Source organism: Lonchura striata, chromosome 3 (genome assembly GCF_046129695.1).
Source record: "Lonchura striata isolate bLonStr1 chromosome 3, bLonStr1.mat, whole genome shotgun sequence".
NCBI lineage: Eukaryota > Metazoa > Chordata > Aves > Passeriformes > Estrildidae > Lonchura > Lonchura striata.
The window spans coordinates 93,963,506-93,985,520 of NC_134605.1; the positions used below are offsets into that span (position 1 = coordinate 93,963,506).

General features: G+C 37.3%; 1 protein-coding gene across 5 annotated transcripts in view; it reads right to left on the reverse strand.

The window, feature by feature from the left end:
- The window catches only part of DLGAP2 (DLG associated protein 2), a 450,475-nt gene that overhangs the window by 427,955 nt on the left and 505 nt on the right, over positions 1-22,015 (reverse strand). The window lies entirely within an intron of this gene.

Consider the following 22,015-nt stretch of genomic DNA (forward strand, 5'->3'; position numbering starts at 1 on the left):
GAAAAAGTGCTGACCAGTCAGTTATTAAACCTGCCTAATCAGTACAGGCCACATGGAGCTTGGAAATTCATCTGACTGTTCTGCTTATAACAGTATTGTCTTCTCTGCATGACTCCTTCATTATTTTAATAATTATTAAAATTATCTTAATTAATTTTGTTAGAAAAAGCAAAATATCTCTTTTATTTATCTTCTTTATTTACCCATTTTATTTCTACTTGTATTCATTTTCTGTCTGTAGAATAGTAACTGTTTTTTCTTTCAAGAAGAAAGAAATTATGATGATTTGAGGCAGGGATTCTTGGATGAAATTTCAGATAGGAAGCTCCTTCTTTTTGCTGACCAATGGACAGCAATCACAGGTAACCAGTTCTGGAAAATACCTTATTTTGCTCTGTCAACCACAACTGTAGACTTCTTCATTTCAAGCTTCCATGAGCAACAATAGGCAGATGACAGGAGTGTCGGGTGAGGTGTATTGGCTCCTCACCAGCAACATTCAGGAATTAAGTTCAGATACTCACAGTAGCACTTTTAGCCAGAAATTCCATGAATCATTAAAGTTGTCTATAGCCCACAGTGTTGTTCCTAGACCATGTCCCATACCATAAGCACAAGAGGTCACTACACCTGCTCCACTGCAGCGCTTCAAGCCCATATCTGTCCCATCCCCACACTTTCACAGGTGGTGGATGCAATGTGATATGCAACAGAAACACCATCCCACATGGAGTATTTATAGATAGAAGAGGATATTTCAGATAGGAGAGGATATTTGTACAAGAAGAAGAGAGGGTAAGCCAAAAGATTTTGGAAATGCTGCAAGGTCCCATGACAGAACTACAATACTACACTTCCCAAGACACTACACTGAATGTGTGAGGAATAAGGATTCTTGATAGTGATACATCCTGCCCAAGAGAAATAAGAGTGTGAATTAGGCTTGTCAAATTACAGCAAAACTGCTTGAAAAAATAGAAAGGCATGGAGGATTCTGATGTATCAGTCATGATGTCCAGGAGAGGAATTCTGATGCAAGAAAAGCCTTGAAGGAGCTAATAAAAAGGTGCTCTGTGAAGTTGAGGAAGATGAAGCAGCATTGAGTGTGTGACACGGAACATGCTACTAATTTTAACCGTGAGAGGTAACTCAATTCATTTATGTAGGCAATTTCACAAATAGAAGTATTGGCTATATGGAATGCTATCTTTCTGTGGATTCTGAGATACACTGGAAAAAGCTACAAACCTTATTGTATTATTAATTTCCACTATAAAATGCCTGCCATTTCCTTTGAAATGTTCTCTTTACAGTTTTCAGTAGAATTCCAACTTCAACAGATACATAAATCATGAATGTACTTTTTTGCCTTGCCCTGAAAAGAATCCAGTTATGTTTGGAGAAGATCAATGAATGACAGCATTTCTTATCCATCTATCAAACAGCACAGGGCAATGTTGTCAGCCTGGTAACACTCTTCAATATTTTTTTCTACTCTGCTTTAGAATTAATATTGGCTAGGAACAACTTGATAACATAGATATTTTATGTGGAACAATTCTCAGTTCCTGAAAACACTTCTCAAGTTAAGACTGACATCCTTGAAAGAACAGGGAAAAGAGCTAATAGTCTTTTATCTTGATCAATGATGTGAAAAAGACAAATTAAGTTAAGGCACTAAAGCTATGCACAGTAAGAATTTAATATTGGTCTTCTACTTCCTAGACAAAGACTTTAAGCATCTTGGAGTTGCAAAAATATGGAAAGCTTTCCAAAATATAAAATAAGAACACAAAATAGAAATAACTAACAATAAATAGAATTGGGACTTAAATCAGTCCAATAAGATATATATGCTCGCATTATCTCACTGATCCAAGTGATCCTTTTCAGTCCTAAACGCTTTATTCCTAAGAGTAATTTTTCATTACATTCTTGTTCACGGAGCAGATGTGTTCCAGCATGTCACTACAGCAGTCACACAGCTGCCCCTGGCCATGAGGCAGCTGTGTGGCTCTGGGAAGCAGAGGAGCCCTTCCAGCTTCCAGGTGCTCTGACTGCTGCCCACTCACCGGGCCGTGTGCTGGAGCAGAGCCGCACAACCTGGTCTGGTGTGGTGGTGTCTCATGGAGGAGACCCTTGTTCTGTGACCTCAGACAAGACACTACACTTCTGTGTGAGGGATTTTCTTCTCGACAGTGTTACACAGATTGTGAGAAACAAAAGCAGTCAGGACCATTCGCCATATGCACTTATGCACTACTGCAGTAGGAATAAATAAGGATAAAAGAAATACAGCAAAACTGTCATACAGGTACACTGTCTCTCAAAGTCACTCAAGTATCTGTGTACAGCTCATGTTGAAGGTCCTTTCCACCATTCCCAATTATTAATCATCTTTTCCCCATTACTGGTCTAACTAGACTAGTTGGATAAATGTAATTTCTAAGCATGAGTGACAGAGGCATATGGTAGCTAATAAGTGTGCTATTTATGCAAAGTTTCTTAAAAATAAAATGATTTTTAAATCAAAGAAGGTTCTAAAATGTAAATGAAAATAAAATAATTGAGGTTGTCACGTCAGGCAGTTGGAAGTCAGGAAACATGAAATGTCTTTATTTGGCACTTCTGAATATGTATTAGGATACAAACTTAAATTACACAGTGACTGACTGATGACCAGAAGGTCTCCCATTTCAGGCATTCAGTGAAAAAAAAAAAAAAAATCACCACCTTGTACATAAAGTCATGTTAATAAATAAGGAAACTCCAGTGTTGCTAAGAGTAATATGAGCCATACTTTTGGCTGCACATACACCCAAGAGGGCATTAAATTACTTCAGAGAACAAGATAAATGAAACAACATGAGCACATCCAACATCTAAGATCCATCCAGAATTGTTCAGAAGAAATTCACCAAGTCCTTAGTTCAAAATGCAAGAGGGGATTGAAACTGCAAGCAAAAAACTTTCCAGTGTTTCTCATGGGGAAGAAAAAGATAATATTTAAGTCTCTAAAATTTAACAGTGAAATCAAATTTATGCTCCAAAAACCACCTGAAAAGTTAAAAGCAGAAATAACCTTTTAATCTGTAAAGGGATAGCAATATGTAATTACATATTTAGACAGCAGAAGTCTGATAGCCAAAGGCTTACATGGGATACGTTAATTAAAGTAGTTTTGATAATTTACCTGCTTTGCTGATGAGCAGTTTTCAAAGCTATTGACTGGGAAGCTGATACTCTTTTACATAAGTCATTCCTAAAGACTATAATTAAATTCTGTTAGACCCTATAAATAACTGATACTTTCAAATAAATCCAAGATGGTACTACAGAAATGCAATTTATGTGAAATATTTTAATTTCTCTAATGCAAATATAAATAATTTTACTAACTTGAGAATTGGTCAAATGTGCACATCCTGAGGAGATTAAGCCAAGAATAGTTACACCAGCTCAGACCCACAGCCCATGTAACATGTAACAGTAATGCCCTGCTTTCACCCACAGTCAGTAGGAGATATTTTAGAAAAGTGAAGAAACTGAATGCCCTTCCTCTGCATACACACTACCAGATTTTAGCAGTCAGTGGTTTCAGATCCTCCTGGCTAGAAGTTGTATCTGATCACTCTGTGAAATAGCTGCTAAGAGCTGAGTTTTCTATGTTATGTTCAGGAAAGTAATTATTTTTGATCAGTTAACACATAGAAATCAATAGAAGTGTTATATTAATGAAATCACTTACACATCTAAAGCCTATGCCAGTAAAATGAGCCTTTCTGAAAGTAGCCATGTCCACCACTTTCCTGGCTTCTCACTTCCTTCTTTTAAAGCTGAAATGACACCAGCTGGTCACAAACAAATGAAATACTAGACCCATAGTGAGCTGTGTTTCCAGCAGTCAGGATTCTGGCAGTACACCTGGGCTGTTTGAGAAGCACTGCTCACAAGTTCCCAGAGGTGCAGGCATGATTCAGCCAGAGGGTTGAGAAGCAAGGGAGTGGACATGAGAGCAGGGAAATACAAATGGATGATTAAGACATGACTAGAGTATGATAAAGTAAAACAAGCAAAAATGGAAAAGAGCAAAAAGAGGAACAGAGCCACAAGCCACAGTGAAAGGTTTTGTAGAGAATGGAAGATCTCATTTGATGAAGCTTAATGCTGCATTAAGCTCTTTTAATAATCTGATCAGTTTTTGAACTGCTTCTCTATCTTTCCTGTAATGTAAGGTTTTTTTGTCAACTCTTGATCTTTACAATAGCTATTCACACTTCTAATTATTTTTACCACAGTTTTATTCATTCTGGATTTAAAAATCTGTATTTTATATTCTTATTATACTAATGTAAATTTAGAGAGAAAATCTGAGTAGCAAGTGAAAGGATTTCACTGCTAGGTTACTTTTCATTCTTCATTTAGGACAGGAATGCCTTGGTTCAAAAGTAGTTACATAAAAGCAACTAAAACATTTAATAAGACTGGTCTAAAAATATTTATTGAAGAGACAGGACTGCTTGACAGATTTTAAGAGATGAAAGAACAAACCACATTCATATATGGACTATAATAGGACACCCACTGAAATAAATATCAGAACTGTGGCTTTGAACACAACTCCTCTTTGTATTTTTGAGTACTACCATCACAGCATTATGTTACCACACTAATGGCATGAGAAACTACTGAACTGCAACAGATTTTACACAACAGACAACTCAGCTTACCCTGTTTAGTTATTTACTTACATCTTTTCTAATATACAATATACCATCATTCCAATGTGTTTATCTCTTTACCAAGTAAAAGCTTCTTCACAAACATAAGACAAAAAAATCTTCCCCTGCAAAAATGAAAGTGCTTGAATTGAGAAGATAGGTTAATCAAAAAAGGCATTTGTATATGAAGATTTAATAAGCCTCAATGATGTTATTACAGACACTGAAGTTTTACAAAATATTTCAGAGCAGTGCTAAATGTAACAGAAAGTTTTCTGCATGCTCAATTTGAAACATGAGTTAATTTCCTATAGTTATCTCTTAAATGCCAGTCATGTCAGTTCTGAATATGCATGTTGAGTTACCTTTCTAAGATACATCCTGGCCAAGCCCTTATGCTCAACAACAAACAGAGAAAGAAAAATAATTACAAACTGCAGATTTGTTCACAGACACAGCAAGGACTTATTAGGTTGTGCAGAGCATCACCCTCATGCAGCTTCACATCACTCCTCCATGCCCAAGATCTCATCCAAAAGGATGATATTCCCTTCCAGTTTGCTTTCCCACCCCTTTATTTAGTTATGCTATTTACACTTGCTCCTGTTGGGGATGGCGAATATGAGGCTGCTGTGCTGCAGGTACAGGTAGAGTAAATACACTCTTGTCCATTGCTCCTCTTAGATACACACAGTTTCTTAGCATGACTCACATTATTTCTGTAACTCCCACCATTTATAATTTCACTTTCCTGCAGAGTTCCTGACTGGCAGATTGCTAACACTCCTGGCCTTTTTTTCTTGCATGGCATTTTCACTAGCAAGAGTAAGGGCAGTCAAGTCAGTACTAAATCCAGATTGAAACTAATTAACTTGTCCTTCCCAAATAACATAGCTTAAAATTGAACTTCCTTAAATTTAGGCATTAAAATTTTATTATTAATTTTAAAATTAAGGTATTAGAAATGTGCCTTGTAGTACTTGAGCAGGTTTCAGGATATCTGAGATCTGTGGCCTGACTGGCCACACTGACTTAGGATATTTATTCCTTAGGAAAAACACCACATGAATCCCTCAATATTTTTTTGCAACTGCTATGGCTAGCCCACAGTGCCCAACCTGTAGCTTCAGAGTAAACATAGGGCTTAAATATTCTTTGATTTTAATTTGAATTAGCAACATATTGTTTCTTCTGCATATTTAAATAATCTAGCATTGAGTACAGAATGGAATTTCAAAGAATTTCCTAGTAAATTGTGTGATCAGCATGTGAATAGCATTGTTTTTAAAAAATCTGTAAGAAATAAGGCATCAAACTACCTATTCACTTCAGTAACAACGATGATGCAGGTCCCATACATATTTACTAAAATATAATAAAATACAACAGATTGTGTCTTAGTGCTTTAAGTTGCCTTTTTTTTTTTTTTTTTTTTTTTTTTGAGGTGGCTCGGAGTGTATTTTCTTTTATCTGATTGTTTGGAAGTGGGTGATTTTTGCTGTGTTGCTGATTCCAGAGACTTTCCTTACCAGTAAAAACTGGCAGAGAATTACCATTGCTTATTTGCTTATAGGATCTCATATAGATCTGCTTTCTTCCGATATGAAGCTGTTTTCAAGCATTTTGAAAATTGTCAAAATCAACTAAGATAATTATTGTATTAATTTGTGAGTGTCAATATCCAGTTATTGCTGTAGAATAAATATTCTATTATAGAATATTAATCTATTTTCACAGTAGGGAAATCAGCCATGACTGTGAAAGAAACAGGGCAGAAAAAAACTACATATACAAATACATACATGAGAACTCAGGTCAGTAACTTTGTGCAGTTCCAGTGTGAATGATCTATGCCTGCTCTGAAATTTTCAATGCAGCAAGTTTCTCTCTGTAACATGATTTTCTTTTAGATGAGGGTAACTGTAAGAGATGCAAGTAAAGAGATGACAAATAAATGAAACTTGACACAAGATATCCATATACGATGTCCAGTGCCATTCTGAGACACTCGGGTGTGCAGGTACCTGAGTCACCTCACAGTAACTGCACAGTAAGACACAGAAGCTGTAGAAGACCACACCTTCCTTAAGCACCAGCAGGATAGAGGGATATAGGTTACATATAGTCACCAGGTATTGCATTAGATCTGTGGAAGTCTGAACAAGGTTCCAAGACATCACATTAAGGAAGAAGGTAGAAGTCCTAGAAATTAGGAAGTCCTAGAAAAAGAAGTCCTAGAAAATTTCCTTAGTCCTCCACTGTGAAACCTTATTCATTGCCTTGCCTGCTGCTCAAGATGACCCACACAGACATAATGGGTGTTGCCCTTGCGTGTGTATAATGTGATAAATAATTAATTGGTATTTATAATTAAAATTCTGGTATGACAATCTGTGTAAATGCTTAAAACAAACTTATTCTGAAACACTTATACATCTGGTATGCTAACTGTGGCTCAGTAAAGTTGAATGTATATTTTTAAAGGCAAAATCATAGCAGTTTTGCCCACAGAAAACAGGTAGGATGAGATTCAGTTCTCCTACATCTGAACCAGTCACCGCTATGCACCCTTTGCAGTCAATCTAATCTATTCAGACACCTACTTTAGAATGAGATTAGTTACACTTTACACTGACTAGACCTCCACTGACTGTAAAGAAATGCAAGGGCAACAAGCTCAGATGGAGACATCTGCAACTCTATGAATTCCACACATTTGATAAACTCCAGCATGAATTGTACACTGAATCCCACTGAATTCACATTATTTTTGGCTGTAAAAACACCCCTACACTTGCCATTTCAGATAGCAATACCCACAGCTAGCATCGCCCCCAGCTCCCCACTGAATACAGCACTACTATCCACCTAAGATAGGAAATGACAATCTGAATGATTTACACAAGGTTTCAGGAAGAGTTCATAGCTTCTTTTAATTCCATACTTATCCTCACAGACACAGGCACAGAAGGTGTAGCAAACAGCATATTGTTTGGATTTCAAGTCAAAGCCTTGAATAAGACTTAGAGGCCAAAGAGCAGAGAATGTTAGTTTATGGGAACAGGTCTCTTAGTTGATGGACTAGTAATTTCTTGTACATAGGTGACAATGAAGCATTGAGGTAGCACAGGCAAAGAGCCAAGCAACAAAATTATGCTGAATTAATATCCAGGTCCTCCAAGGCAGAATTCAGCTCACAGATCCATGAGGCACAAATACGGGTGTCAACAGTTCCCAAAGTGCTTATGACTCTAGTACAGTCAGTGGTGCCTCTGATAATAAATACTGTAAGGCTCAATTCAGCTGCTTGTATAGCAGTGCCTGGTGTCACTGCTAGTGCTCTCAGATGCAATGCCTGACCTCCAGGCATTCTTCTAAAGAACATACACCCTCTGTACATCCCACAACACACATTCTACCCCATGCTTGATAGCTCAAGCATCTGAAATACACACAGAGGCAGTTCAGCTTAATTTGTCAGTTGCTGTCACTGTACTGATTAATCTTCATGCACTATAGTGAGATCTTAGGCATGGAGGAGTCAAGTCAGTACATAAATACAGGTGACTGTGTTTATTACTACTATTGCTGTTGTTTTAATGCCTTTCTCCCAACGTCTGGGGCTGCCTATTTACTCAGAGCTCTGCTGATGTTGGAAGATATCACACAGGACCTACCTAAGAAGGATTGAAGTATTTTAGTCCAGTATCTGAGAACAACATGGAATAACTTAAAAGTTTTTGAAAAGGCATTAGACATCTGATTGAGGCAGAAAACTACATTCAGATATCTTATTCCCAAATTGAGCATCATCTGTAGATTCTGACATAAATGGTGGCTAGATTGTAGAACTGATTAGAGCAATAGGTCATGAAGAATGTAATTTTTAAAAGTAACCCTTTAAGCTTGCAGAGAAGTGAAAAGAAGTCTGATGAAAGCAAAGAGAGGTGCTCACAACCCCAGCTGGCGGTGGTGTTTTATAGCTTGGTTGAAAACAGGAACACACATTGCACATGAACTTCATGAAAATGCAGTGAAATATTTTAATGAAATAATACGCTGCTTGGATGGTGACAATGCACACAAGCTACCATTGTACAGAAGAAAGAAGTTTGTGATCATATTCCCTACAAAGTATTATTTATCTATGCTTAAATATGATTTTGTTATTGATATGATTATGATAGATGTGTACCACATTTAGGTAATTTATAAACTAATCTAGGTTTAGGTAATTTATAAACTAATTATTTCTCTTATTTTATGGATAGAAAATTGTGAATGTATAACATGTCTATACAGTATTAAAACACAACTAATAACAAGAGTGTTGATGAGAATTGGAGGGAAAATAGCTATATCTGTATTGAACAGTTATCTTCTTTTTCCTCAGTGTCCTGCAGAGCTAGAGTAAGCTAACTATTCAATAATCAAAGCAACAGAAAACAGTTTAGAAGTCAGCTGAACATAAAAGGTGTAACCTACCTATGTGGCTCAAACACAAAGCATACAGGCTCTTTGAAGGAACAAACAATGATGAATTGCTAGTAATAAAATATTTAAGGATCTATTGCAAAGTCTTTGGAATAAAGAACCACAAAAAACCTATTTAATTTCATGCTTACAGGGCAACAGAGAGGCTGGTTTTTTTAATGCATGAACATATGCCTATATAGGATGCTGAACTCACCAGGACTAGGATAGCTTACAGAAGTTTCATATGGAGCAATGCCAATATCTTTTAAGCCTTTTTTAGGTATTAAAAGCATTAAATTTTAAAATGCTATGCATATTTTTTTACTCTTACATATAAAGAAATTGAAGTCTCACCCTAAATCATTACCAGCTTTCTCAGTTGAAATATTCTAACATTGATTCAGTTTGAAAGAAACTCTGTGACTTCTTCTAAAAATTGCTCTGTGTCCAGCATGGTAAAACAGAGCTTTACGACCTTTTAAATCCCAACAATAAAGTTAAAGGTAGCACAGTACAGAGTTGCCACTTCAAAAACTGGCAGTAGATCAACCAAGAAAATGCAGGACACATCCTTTCCAAGAACACCATGGATGGAGCCAGCATTTCCATGTCACTGTAAAACTTTCCACTTTTTAGCATTTTAAAACTAGCACCACGACTATCTAGACATGAAAAATCTTGTTACAAGGACCAACTTAGAGATCAAACTCCCCAGTTCAAATATAGATGGTGAGGGAACACAAACACATTTCTTATGTGACTGCTAAACTTCTCTTAGCAATAGTTGAGGGAAAGGCAGTATCAAGTATTCCAAGCAGACACTTATGCCTCTCCCTTATATTCCCTATCTCTCAACCCATTTGCTTTTTTTTTTTTTAATGCCAAAATATTTTATACCTCTGATATTTTTATGTATTTAACTACAGGCAGCAATCAAAATGTTGGCACTTCCTGGCTGCTAACATTTAAAGCTTCTATCACAAGAGAGGAGGAGCATGTCATGTACTTATAAGGAATAGATTCATTACCAACAATTGCTATTATTGGCATGTTTCAAATAGACTCCAAAACAGTCTTTTTCTATGTCTTAACCTCCTGTTGCTGAGCAAGGAATAGAATCAGCGAGCATATCAGGAGATCTGACAAAAATTTGCTTACTGGTGAGAGAGAGTGAGAAAGAGAGAGAGAGAGAGAGGAGAGAGAAGGCAGGTACTCCAGCCCTACTCCTGCTGCTCCTGCTGTGTGGAACTGCACTAAATCAGACTTCTTCTGCTATGAAGATTGAAAAAAAAAAAAAAAAAGTGTGCATGAGATAGAGCATACAATACAAAGTTCATGCAATGTTATGACAAGTTTTTAACTCTCTGCAGAATTCAGGGCATGAGAACAATTGATTCAATTGCAACCTTATATTAATGAGAAATCAATTATTTCTGATGTATTTATGCTTATTTTAAAAGCATCTTTAGCAACATTTAGAAACTACAATAATGAGATTCATTCTTTCCAGGCCTGTTTAATGGTATGGCAAAATTCTCCCTAAATGTATAAAAAAAAGACTACCTGTAGATTTTCCTGATGAAACTCCCCATACTTTTATATACATCCTTTATGACAGAAATCCACCTCTGAGCCAGTCATCTCAAGCTCTGGTCTTGACACAAGCAGCACTTTCCAGATGTGATGCAGCTAACCTGCCTTAGGGCAAGGCTACATCTCCACTTAGGGCTGCCCATCCTACTCCACTCTCCACACCAAGGGAACCAAGAAGTTCCAGTAACCACTAGTTACTGTCACAATGGAGCAGCTACAAGATGCACATTTAATCAGATTAACCTCATACTCAGCAACAAAGTCTCAAGGAAAGAATTGAATCCATAAGTCTGCTTGACCACGATTTCACTTTCCTTTAAAGTCAGCATCCCAAAAGCACGTAAAATACATCAAATACTGTGAGAAATAATGGATGTAAATTATGAGAAGAAACAAATATATTTCATTGAGAGTCACAGAATTTTCTAGGCAACATTTCCCAGTACTATACATAAGGGACCAGTATTATCTACAAATCAAGCAATGTTCTTATTTATTTCAGAAAATATTCAACATAACAAATGAAAGTACCAACATTACAATTATAGTGGTAGGCAAGGAGACAGTAAAAAGAGAGCATTAGAGGAAAAAAAGCTAGCATGGGGGAGCTACATTATTTTTTATAAAGAACTTAAAAATGCTCTCCTGTTTGGGAAACCAAATCTACTCTGAGACCTTTGACTGTGAGAGCAGGGGCAGAGGAATGGTGATCTCCATAAGCAAGGCAGAAGCATTGCTTTACACAACCCAGCATATGCAGAGCTCAACCACGTAGTGCTAGGACAGGAGAGTTTGTAACAGTGCAGGCAAGGAAGATCCAAACTGAGATTTTACCAGCACCTGACTTAGGGATAGGCTACACAAAACCAGGACTTGGAAGACTTCCTGATGCACACAAGGAAGACAGGGAGAACATGGTCCAGGACTTTGAGGAAAAGGTATCCTAGGAGAAAGGGAAGCCTGAAAAAAAGGAGGCAAAACCACACCTGCACTCATGCCTTTGAAAGACTTCAGAGTGATGTTTTGAAAGACTTAAGAGTGAGCTTTTGGTGGTTTCAGTAAACTGCTCTACAGAATGAAGCTATTAATTAGCTAATAAAGGTTGTCATAGCAGGCCTAAGACATGCAATAAATACTGAGGGTGACTGGACATTTTTTTGCTTATTTAAACTATATCTTATATTTAAAACTGCTATTGATTTCACTTAGACCAAAAATAATTTCATCTTCTGAAGCAGTATTTAAAATAGATCACGCACTGTCAGCTCTTTCAAAGGAAAATTCTAAAAATGATGGAAAAGCACATGCAGGCCTGTACAGGATAAACACTAAATCTGTCCCCCTTCTCGGTCTTTACTGGAGATCAGCAGAGAGGACTGCTGACTGCGCTCTTCCTAAACACTGCACCCAGAAGAGAGGCCACTGTTCCAGTGGCAGGGTGAGCTTTGGAGCTGGTAACAATTCAATATTGTCTTCTGGCTTTCCACTTTTATTTGTTATACTTTTAATCACTTTTTTTTTTTTTTCCAGTGGGAATATTTAAGTTACTCTTAAAAATTCTAATCTAAGGACATTAAAGATGTTGAAAACTTACTGTTTGGTCTGCAATCTTCCCTCTTTCTCCACTCTCCTTTGTGGAACATATATAAATGGTTGGGTATAATCACAATTTGTTGCTTATATATACAGTGAATTTTTCTAAAAAGTTTATGGCATATAGATTGAAACAGAGTTGTGTTAAGACAATACATGAAAAAAATCTATCAAAAAGAATATCAGAAAATCCTCTAGGTCAAACTACACAATTAATAGCTACAGCCAAAGAAACAGTAGTACTGGACAGTTAGAGTAAATTTTCATTGATACAGTTTTTAGGAAAATGCATCAGTAAGGTTTTTTGGAACAGTATTTCAGTGTATCTATCATTCCTTCATAAAGGGGACATCTTGCATGCACATACATTGCTCTCTATTTTGGTACTTCTTGCAAATCTTTCAGATGAGATTCCACCAGTGGTAATGATTACAAGAGCTGAACATATTTATGAAGGGAGGACAAGGCTGGAGGATTTTGTGTTTTGCTCTGAAAAAATAAAGACAACTAATTATCACACTGATGTCTTTCAGAAGAGAACTCACAGAAGAGAACTCACTTGGCCTGGCTGCCAAGGATACTTTGCTCCTTGTGCTTTAAACTCAGAAATACAGGAAAAGTTTGATCCATTGGTCAAGAGAAGCACAACTTCCAGCAAATTTTAGTGATAATAAGTAAGATATTTCTTTAGGGTAATTTGGATCAGCCCTTTGAAAGGTGTTGAAAAAGAGAGAGAAATTTTATTCATCATTACGTAGCATTATGCAACTGAAGTAAATAGCAGAATAATGTTTTCTTTCAGTAAACGTCTTCTTGGATTTTGCTGGGTTTTTTTAGTATAAGTTACCCTATTTTACAGGCAATCTCCTTTCCCAGTAAAGAACAATCCAAATGTATCCTGGCAGCTATCTCATATCAGCTGAGCTTTTTCTATAAATTTTTGTATATCAAGATACATTATGCAATACTGATGTCTGTTTACCTATGCAATGTTTTCTTATACTCCTGAAAACATTAAAGTCTGTCAGTCTTGCTTGACACAGTTCCTAAAATGTGTGTGATACCTCAGGAAAGGGATTTTACAAACTTTGTTCCTGCCCCTTACATGCAACCAGAACAAGGCAACCAAAACACTCGTCCCCTGTATTGCACTATTAGGATCTCTCCAGTGTTACATTCTGACACTTTTACCTAGATTCTTCATAATTTGTCTTCTTTTCTTCAGCTGCCAAGCAGTACCACACACATTCCTAAACCCCCTCCATAATACTCTCCCTTTTTTCAACATTAACCTGGGCTTGCTCCTCTTCTGTTTACCATCTAGCTCATAGACTGCAACGTGAAGTGCAGGAAAACACAAATGTTAACAAGCTGTACCTAGAGTTCTGATTGTTCTAGTAGTGAAGCTAAGTGTTAGATTTAATTTCCAGTCTGTAATCAGAATGTAAGGCTTTACACATTCTTATGATTCTCAGGTAGCCTAAGCTTCAGTGTCCATGTTGGATTAAGAAATAGACATTTGTCAGTACATCTGAAAGAAAATTCCATCCAATTAGGAAGCATACCACAAAGTTTTTAAAATAATGGTGTGCAATTTAAAGAAATTAACAAATGCAGACAAAATATTATATTAAACAAATTTCAGAAAAGGCATTTGTATCTTTCTTTAAAAAATGAAAAGAAAAATGTATTGCATTACCCAGGAGTGCAACTAAATAGATTACTCACAAAGATGCCAGGAGAGCACCTGAAAGAGAATGCCATCTGAATGTGATATGCCTACATAGGAGAAACTTTTCCATTTTATTGATCAAAGCATTATTCTACAGCCTAGCACACACTGAGCTTTGCAACTTCGTATTTTGCTTTTCTGCATCATTTTTAGAACAGCAATTCATGACAATTTTGGAAAGTAAAAAGAAACAAAAAAATCCCAGGGAATTGATCAGAGACCTGGCACTGGTTAGCAAAGTAAGTGTGCTGAATAACTTATCCACAACTAAGAGTATTGGAGAGACTTCCACACTGCTCTAAGTCATAGGCACAGTACATGATAAAAATAATAATATATCAGATGAGACATTTACTCAGGTATGCACAATACCAAAAAGCGTCATAAAATGAAAAAGGTATTTTGAAATACAATAATTAAGGTGGGAAAAATGAATACATGTAAAAAATATAATTCAAAATGAAACAATATAAAAGAACATTAATTGCACTATAAATTACCTCAAGACTTAACACACATTACTATATGAGGTATAGTATGTACTGGTGGACATAAGAATATTTCCACTGATTTCTGTCACTTTTAACAAATTATTTTACTGTAGAGAAACAATAATAAGAGGAAAAAGAGAAGGACTCTGGGAAACATCCAAAGTTAATCTATGAGGTTTTAATTTGAAAAGAAAAATAACTTCAAAATATTTAATTTCTCATTTAGATCTGTTTTAATACTTTGGTCCTCTATTTCCTTACTTTCAAATGTCACTATGTGCCTTTGAATTCATAAAGTAATGTATAACTTTCTAAATCTTGTTGCAGCTGAAACCTTACAGTGTAGATAACTCAAATTTTTGTGAGAAAGGTCAGTGCAATATAAGAATGCATCATTTTACTAAAGGAAATGAGACTGAAAAGTATAATAGAAACAATTTCTCCCTTTGAAGTGTCATGTTAAGATTTTTGAGGAGCACATTATAAATTATCACTTAAGAAAACTGTTATCAAATTAGTTACCATCTATATTATTATAAAAGTACATAATATCATAACTAATTGCATCCCTTTTTAACTTCACAAAAAGTAATTTTTTCTGAAACACCTCACTTGTCATACTCACCTCTTGCATAATGAATAAGAGCTGACATATATTGAGATGGGAGACACTAAGAATCCAATGCATTTCAGGACTGGCAACAAAAGTAATGCTGCATTCTTATATGTACTGCAACCTTTTCTGCATATAATGCTATAAACCACAGGACCTTGTGACAAAATTACTTTGATCTACAAATAGTAAATTGGATTTTCAATAAACCGTTATGAAGAGCCATGCCTAAGCCACATGTAACATTTTGTTTTCTCAATATACTAAAATTTGAGAGGAAAGAAAGAGCATTCCAGTTTATTTATTTGAATTCCAGAAAGGAAAAGAGTGTATTTAAATTTCTGTTAAGTTACTAAGAAAAAAATCATTTACATTAGTTATTTAAAAATTAATCTAATATCTATTAAAGCTATTCTCTTAAATCCAATAATTTATCTAGCTCTGAAAACTAATTTTGGACTTTTGTGGTATGAATATAAGCTATAGTAGCTACTCCTAAGTGACACTATTTGTAAACAGACCCTCAAATGAGTGAGATAAAAATTGCAAACTCAAATAAGAATGAATTTATCATGTATACAATGTATAACAGGAACACTTAACAATCATATTTTTTCAATTCCTTACCTTTAAGTAAAACATTATGGCAAAGATAATCGTGAAATAGTCCAAAACCAGGCCACCTGCTAGACAACAAAGCCACAAGTTGCCATCAAAGAAAAGATCAGTTTCATGTCCTGCTGCCAGAAAGGGCTTGAAACATCAGAGAGGCTTGAGCTCTCCTCCAGAGGGAAAGTGAAGCTTGTGTCATTCTTACCAATGGGAGCCCATTGTCTTCCCAGTTGGAGGATATTAATACTTCTCACTGATACTCAGCATCTTCTTGCTGTGATGGTCTTCATATCCCAATTAAAAAAAAACACACATTCTTAACTCTACATGTTATTTCCTCTGCATTGTGTTATCATGAGGAAGCCTGGTTAAGAATTGAGATAGATACATAGTTTTTTCAAGACATTTGGACATACTTTTCCATTTCCTTTTCTAGCATTAAAAAAAGATTTTTCTTGTCGCTTCAAGTATGCAGGATTTGAAATGCTGCAAGATCAAGGGAAGTGAGTCAAAGGAGTAAAAGCAAGCACTGTCCTCCTTTTCGCTGGATCAGGGAAGATAATTGTTATCAAATTCTAAAACTAAAGAATATATTTGTTGATTAAGTGAAATCTGCTGTTGCATAGAGAATAAAGGTGGCCTTATACTGATGCTATTTGGCAAAAATTTCTCTCTGCATGAATGAGGTAAAACTGTTGTCTTTATCTTACTTGGACTCTGCTTAGACAAATTCAAGAGAATAGAGTGTTTATGCTCTTTAGCTTTATATCCCAATGACTTATTAATCCATAAATCAACAAGAACATGGAAGTGGAAGATCCTCTAGGTTTTCTTCCTTGCTCCCCTATTTTTAGAGTGTAAGAATAAAAGGTGTAGTAACTACTTGAGATTCTTTCACTACTGTCTCCTATTCAGGGGAAAAAAAGAGGTTAAAAAGCAACCTCCCACTGGTGGTGATTGAAGCTATTTGTTCAGTGTTATTTTTATAGGCTACGTGTGAAGCTAGAAAGCAGGTGTGTGAGAGCAGAGAAGTTCGTTCTACTCCTCATTGCCAGAAAAGCACAGAATAAGACAATAGCATACTTCTGTATTCTGCAGCTGCATGAGCTCTAAAAGCCATCACATGAGAGTGAAATGGTTTGGACAATGTTTCCTTTAAGGGTAACTTGGTTATCTGCATCATTAATAATACTGTGTCTATTTTCTATGGAAAGTCACCAGCTTATCCAGTTGCAAAACTAGGAGAATTGCTGGAGACTTATGATATATAATTTGCATAACATTAATAAGGCATTTAAAAGTTGCACAATACAAGCCATAGTATCAAGAAGCAAAGAATCACAGGAAACTTATTCAGTTGACCTCCAATGCACAAAAATAAATTTCATTAAGAAAATCAACATTTTTTTAAAAAATGTGATGCTAAGGGAAAGTAGATTCCAGACAAGCCTAAAGAATTAATTTGCATCCTCACCACACCTTAGGGATTACTGAAAACACAGTATCACCTCAATTAAAGGAGAAAGATAATAAAAATAGTTCTGAATTGTTTTTCTCAATATTGACCTGCTGCCTCTCCAGGACAATGCTGAGAGATTGTTTCCTCTCTGAAAGGCAGCATGCCAAAGGCTGAACACTGCTCAAGCAGCCACTCAGCTTCCAAGATGATATACATATCAGAGACACCTTAACTGACCACTACACCAGAGTGGTGTTCAATTTCTCCCTACATCTGTCTTAGTTTTGTTTTCCTAACTGCTTTCAATGTCATTTTCAAGATTCAACCTTTACATTTTCTAGAATAAACTTTGAAATGCAAGAACTTTTTTGTTCAAAATGAGATCAGATCAGTCTGACAACATTAAGATGTTCTTCTTTCTTTTGACATAATAAATTTACTTTTTGCAGAGAGTATTTAAGATGGACTATGCAAAATTGAGAGCGGTGGAAGAATTTTGCATGGAGAAGGAGAAGCTATGAAGGACCCAAGATGGGGAGCTATAGATAGACAGAAAGCTCTGGAGTATACTTAAGCTTTCTACTATTTGTGCAAAGTCTGAATCTCTAAATTGCTGATTTTCGTCCTGTTGGATTTATGCATTTGATCATATTTTTGAGATGTTCCACTACTGTCAATTTATCTATACATAGTGGTTGCAGCATCTCCTGAAGATAACAGACACTGATTCCCCTTGTGAAATAAAAGCCTTAATCTATGGTATACCTCATGTATTTCTGCTAACTGCTGGTGTATGCTATCTTTACTATCAAAAATAAAAAGAAAGTATTTTCATATCATAGGAACATATGCTTATAAAGCCACAAAAAATTTAGAGGGCTTAAGGCCAATGCAATTTTGGAAGTTATTTGCTGTTCATTTTCAAAACTGGCAGGGACAGAGAAATGTGACAAATATGGAATGAAAATGCATGGAAGATAAGTAAATTTTATGCACAAAAGAAGTATTTAAGAGAGTATAGTGAGAAACAGATAAAAGCAAAGTGAGACCAAATATATATGCATGCGTGGAAATACTGATTGAGAAATCTAACTGCAGTGATTTCTATCCTCTCGTCACAACCAAGCATGTACTAAATGAATAAACTGCTACTTGACATTTTCTAAATAAATATCATGGGAAGAGTACTTATTTTACCTTAATGAATCATTTCAGCCTCTCCAACAGAAAGTAGTTGCGATGAACTATAATCTGTTCTGGGAAATGTAGTTCTATAATGGAGATATATATGGACTGAATTATGGGAAGTTGTGTTCTCCAACAAGTCTACTTTAAAAGAGATTCTGATTCATCCATGCCCACTTCTACTTATATTTGATCATAGCTGTTGACATACTGTATCTGCCATGCTGAGAGCTATTTCTCTACTAGAGGTAAGAAAGCCATATGGTTCGTGGATGACTATGAATTTTTGCAAGGCAAACTGAACTAATATGTGTATATTTTTTTCCTGTAGCTATTCAAACAAAACTACCCATTTAGCAAACAGAACATTTTCAATTCAATGGGATATTTTGGCCCATGTAATACATTTCTAAGAACTGAAAGTCTTCCTTAAATACAGTCACAATTGATGGGCTAAGACTGACTTTCTGCATTAGTGGTCCTCTCATTCACCATGCATGGTTAGATATAAACAAATTCACTGTACTGATTAAGTGAAGCAGCAAATAAGACTTGTCTTGTTCATGGAGTAGAACCAAAACAGCTGTTTTTGTCTAACTGATGCATATTCAAAGGTCCCCCAATGTTATACCTCATATAAAAACAGGAGGTTATTTGAGGGGTTATGTTCTTTTTATTACTAAAACTTCTCATAGGAATATCATAGTTATACAAGGAAATTGCTTTGACTATGTGTAATTACAAACAGGGAAAAAAAGTTCTTGCCAAAGGCAGGTGTAAAATAGCATTTTACCACCCTTGTTAAGGCACAAAAAATCCATGCTAATGATTACACCAAAGTCCACCATTTAGCCAGGCAAAGCTCACAATCAAGCTGAAATTCAGTCATCCAGACTGCATCTACAAATATTTCCTATTAGAACATCTGCTGTCAAAAAACCCTTTCACAGCTGTGACATTATAAGTGGACCAGGACAGCAATGTTCAGGGGAGCTTGCAGAGGGTGCCCTCTGGGCAGAATGCTGCTTGATGTTCAGACAGAGTGGAAACTGGACATGCAAGCTTTCCTCAGGATCAGGTATGAATCCATCTATTCAGGGATATGTTTCTTATATCACATGTATCAATTACTATTGAAATAAATTGTTTCACGTATTGGAATTAATTTAGAATATTACTTTTTGTTTGTCACAATGGACCTTGAAATTTTTTGTAACTTGCTTTTGTAACTTTGTTACCAACAGCTTGGCACTGCCAACAGTTATTAATTGCAAACAGTCATTAATATTTGTGGGATCCTGCCGTACACAAATGTGAATTCCCAATCCCATTAAGTCATTATGTTATTACCATTACCAATCCAGCAAGTCTTGTGTTTGACTGTGATTTTATGTGTTACATAGACAAAACACATTCTCCTGAATAACTCTGTCAAGAGCAGCCTATGTTTGCTGATTGTTAAATGCTTGCTTACAGAACTTATGACTTCACTCTAAGTATAATTTCAGTTTGCACCAGGAATTTAAACTAATTTCAGAAGGACTGAAAATTCTAAAAAGTTATTAGAGGTATGCCCTATACCATTTCAGTGCAAACTAGATATATGACTGACTAAATGCAAATAGCACTTCATAGTACTAAAATGAAAAGCTAAAAAAAAATTAAATCAACAAATTTATTTGACAATCCTAGATTTTAGTTCATGTGTTATTGAACAATGGCATAATAAATACATTCTTTAACTTAGGAATGTCAGATAACACAGGGTCTGCCTCGAGCACTCAGAATTAAATCTCTAATGTATAACATTGTAATTCATGAAACTATTAAACATTGTCCAAGTCCATTTTAACCACATAACACACATTTTGAAAAGCATGCAAAATGATAGGGGGAAGAACCTTTGAAACATAAATGATATGATCAGCTTAGCACCGTAAAAATAGCTACAGACAGTAACATTAAAACTCGCAGTTCTCAAATGAAGGGTTTTGTGCAAACCATATGGAAATTACTTGAAAGTATTGCTATGTTGCGGAAAGCACAGAAATATAAAACTTCTACTCTTCCTATTTTACCTGTTTTCCAGATAAAACACAAAGATGGAAATGCAACAAATCAGAGATGTGAACAGCTGATACCTCAAATACACGTGCATTATAAAATATTACCATCCATCCTCTAGTCTACCTCGAGCTGCTTTTTAAAATTTTCAGTACCATCAGTATGCCCCCTTGACACTCCCACAGTAGAAAACATTCAGTTACTAAGACTCCACATGAGATTTCCCCATCATCTGCACTTGGGCCGCACTCAGTCACAGTGAGGTGACCATTGCTCCTCGCAGGACGCCCGCTTGCAGCCATCTACTCCCTAAATAGCTGGAGCTATCCAGTGTTTTATATTTTGTTAGTGCTCCGCTTATGTTGCTACTGTGAAGCAGAGATACAAATAATAAAAAAAAAATGGTTACAAAACACTCTAGGGCTAAGAAGGGCACTTGTTTTTACAGCCGTGATCTTGGGCGAACACCACCTAAGGAGACGGCAGCATTTGGTCCCCTTCTCAGGGCTTTAATTTGGAAGAGATTCAAGTATCACCTGCTCCCAAGGCACATTAAGCCTGTGTAAGAATGTGCCGTAATGAAGCAAAATTGGAAACAAACAGTAGGTTGTCGCCATAAATTAGAACCCTTTAAGTTTGAGGGAAGTTGAGGCCGAAGCACTTATAAATGGATTTATGGCTAAACGCCAAGCAGTACGGCACCGGCACCGATGTTAGAACTGGGACACCAGCGGTGGCAGGAATTAGGTTACGAAGGCGACAGAAAGCGGGGCGGTAAAAGAAAGCCCCTTTTCTGCACCTCCCGCCGGCTGGAAGGGTCTCCCCACTCCCTCGCCCCGGGCCGATCCGTACTGGCCCCACAGCAGCAGGTCGGGTCGGCTGGCGGGGACCGCCCGCCCCGACGGTGGCGGCCGCCGGGCGGTTTGCCGGCTCCGCTCCGGGAGGCGAGGCGGGCTGGGGCGCGCCGCGCTCTCATTATGACACTGGGTAATTATTTTATTTCTCCGGCAGACGGTGTTTCAAGCGGCCGCGGAGGCGCTCAGACAACCCGCCCGCGAACGCCGGCCTTTGAGTGGCGAGAGCCACCCATGATCGCGCCGGTGACCGAGGACAGCGCAGCAGATGCGCCGGGCGCCCACCCCCGCGCTCCGGGGGCGCGCCCGCGGCGTGGCAGACGCGCAGAGCCGGTGCGGGGACCGTGCAGGACTCACCTGCTGCCCGCCCGCCCCTCCTCGGCTGCCGAGATGCCGCCCCACCGCCCCTGGGGGCCGGGCCGTCCCTCCGGAGGACTGGGACAAGCCTGGCGGAGCAGCGCGGCCCCTCCGACGTACCCGCACCCTTCCCGGGGAGGCACGGCGGCCGGGAAGGGAAAGCGGGGAGCGGAGCGGGCGGCGGTGCGCCGCCAGCCCCGGCTCCCCGGCCCCTCCTCGCAGGGCAGCCCCAGAATCACGCGCTGCCAAAATTTAAATCGCCCCA